We start from the raw sequence: 2,500 nt of genomic DNA on the forward strand, positions 1-2,500 counted from the left end.
CTCTTAGTGGGCCGGCAACGTCTCACCGCGGACGGGAGTTTGGCCGACGCCGCGACGGTCAGAGAGCCAGCCACCCGCACGTCGCTCACCACCCTTGGCCAGCGATGGTGTCGACGAGTGGCCGCCCCTGCCGCCTCCAGCGCCGCCGCGTCCACGCGCGGGGACGTGCTCGGCGCAATTCCACGGGACCGGAGACCCTCCCCCGTCCACGGCGGGAGGCGAAACTCGGAAGTGCCGGCTGCTTACTCGAGCGGAAGGGTCAGCCTGATTCCTGCCTTGCCGGAGGCCCGGTCGCGGGGGTGACGACCCGCCGCCCGGGACGTGCGAGGCACCAGCAGACAGAGACTGCCCGACGGTCAGAGAGAGGGAGAGAGGAGTGCCGAGGCTCAAGTGGCGAACGGTCGCGCAGGCACGCCACGCACATCGATCGCCAGCCGCGGAACGGCACGGCCTTCAGTGGGGCCGGCGGGCGACGCCGCTCCTGAACCCAGCGGCCCCGAGCCGGACGAGTTGAGGAAGGCACGCCGACGGTGACAGGGTACGGAAGACACAGCGGTGGCCTTCTGGCGACTTGGCCCCCGACAGCCCGACGTTCCGCCGTCCTCCCGATGGCCAGGAGGACCGTGCGGGGGTCGGCCGACGGCGTGGTAGGTGTGCCTGCACGGTGACGGAGCACACACCACGCCCGCCAACCCCTCCGTACCTCCCGAGACCGGTGGCAGGACGGAGCGGAAAACGTGCGGACTGAACGGGAGAGCCAAGAGCCAGCGATCCACGCGCGTGCGACCGTCCAAGTCACAGCGTTCGACGAAAACCTCCTCCCTCGGCCAGGCACTCGGCGCCAGCAGGGGAGACAGGATCAGACGCCCCGCCGGCCACTTAAGGCCGAGGACGAACCACGAGACGGGCGGCTGCAGCAGCGGGCGGCCTGCAGCTCCCAGCACTCTCAATCGATCAACCATCGAGTCGGGTCAGCGTGTCAAACCGGCGAGCTCCACGGTCAGGCCGGCGGCGCACCAGCACCGGACCTCCGCGGCTCCCTTCACTCTTTCCACTGCCAGCCAACCGAGAGACGGACCCAATGCGGACGTGCAGAGCTTAGGCAGACCCCCCACTGGAGGCTCAACACTTCGTGGCAGCTCCGTGTCCCAGAGACCAGGAGGGTTGGCACACACACACAGTGTGAACCACCGACAGCCATTCTGGGACCGGTGACAGCCGTGCTGGCCCCACTGCCACGACACAGACGGACGCCAGGCCGCGCTCCCCGGCGGGGGGATGGCGTCGAGCCTGACGAACGGAATGTGCAGGGTGGGGGGGAAAGGCCAAGCGCTCCGACGCCGGAGGGCTCCGGAGTCTGAACTTAGGGGGACAAAGAGGACGGGTCCTCTGCGACACCCCAGCCGCGCTCTCGCCAGCCAAGGCGAGTGCGATTGATTGCCAAACGACCCTCAGACAGGCGTGGCCCCGGGAAGAACCCGGGGCCGCAAAGTGCGTTCAAAGTGTCGATGATCAATGTGTCCTGCAATTCACATTAATTCTCGCAGCTAGCTGCGTTCGTCATCGACGCACGAGCCGAGTGATCCACCGTCAAGAGTTGTCTGAGTTTGTTTTAGGTCTCTCCCTCGCCAGAGGAAAGCGACCCGGACCGCACATACGCTCCCCACCTTGAGCTACAGCCACCTGCACGCCGGCGTGCGGGCGGAGCAGGGTGGCGTGAAGCGATGGGGAGCACCATCCTGGTGCGGCCCGCAGAAACATACGTCTATTGGGGGGAGGAGGACAGGGCGCCCAAGAGGCGATGCGTGCCCCAACGCACCGCAGCGACGGAGGCAGGATCACCGCCACCATGTCGCCCGCCTAGTATCACGAGGCGTGCAGCAGCTTTGCCCTAGGAAAAGCAGAGGCGGGAACGGGCACCGGCCATCGGTTCGGCAGCGTCACTGACGCGTGCACGTGGCGGCGTGTCGGCGAGCGGACTTCCTGCGAGGAGGCGGGGGCGGCACTCGCCCGAGCAGACGCCCGCCCGGCCCAGCCACCGCCGAGGTGGACTGGGAGTCGCGGCAACGGCTCGTCATACTCGTTCCCACACTCACAGCGCAGCTTGCCCGCAAGCCACCGACCACCGATCGACGCCAGGCGCCCCGACCGAGAGCGGGATCGCTCGTTCGCCCTGCTGGCAGTTCGCTGGGGATCACTACTGCACGGAGCTCGGAGACCGACGGGCGGCAACTCGAGAGTCTTTAAACCACCACCCCCATCCCGCAAGTGCAAAGAGGCTGTATACGCACAGACGGGTGAGGGGAATAGGTACCCCGTCGGGTTTGAAGGGAGCGTGACTAGATAGCAACGATGTAAACCCAGCCGATTTGGGAGCGAAAGACCGGCGCCTGCATCACCGGCTTCGTTTCCCGTGGCTGGAGAGTACACCGAAACCCTCCGTCTGTCGCGAGCTCCCGACGACGCGGTGCCGCCAAGCAGCAGGGCCGGACCTGGTGTG

The 2,500-nt window shown here is 67.2% G+C and overlaps 1 non-coding gene across 1 annotated transcript; it reads right to left on the minus strand.

Annotated features, from left to right (window-relative positions):
• Positions 1-1,445: 1,445 nt before the first annotated feature.
• LOC140475206 (5.8S ribosomal RNA) lies at positions 1,446-1,599 on the minus strand. Its single transcript, XR_011959777.1, has one exon. It is a non-coding gene; the product is annotated as a 5.8S ribosomal RNA (ribosomal RNA).
• Between the last annotated feature and the right edge of the window lie 901 nt (positions 1,600-2,500).

The sequence above is a fragment of the Chiloscyllium punctatum genome, unplaced genomic scaffold (genome assembly GCF_047496795.1).
Source record: "Chiloscyllium punctatum isolate Juve2018m unplaced genomic scaffold, sChiPun1.3 scaffold_1464, whole genome shotgun sequence".
NCBI classification, from domain to species: domain Eukaryota; kingdom Metazoa; phylum Chordata; class Chondrichthyes; order Orectolobiformes; family Hemiscylliidae; genus Chiloscyllium; species Chiloscyllium punctatum.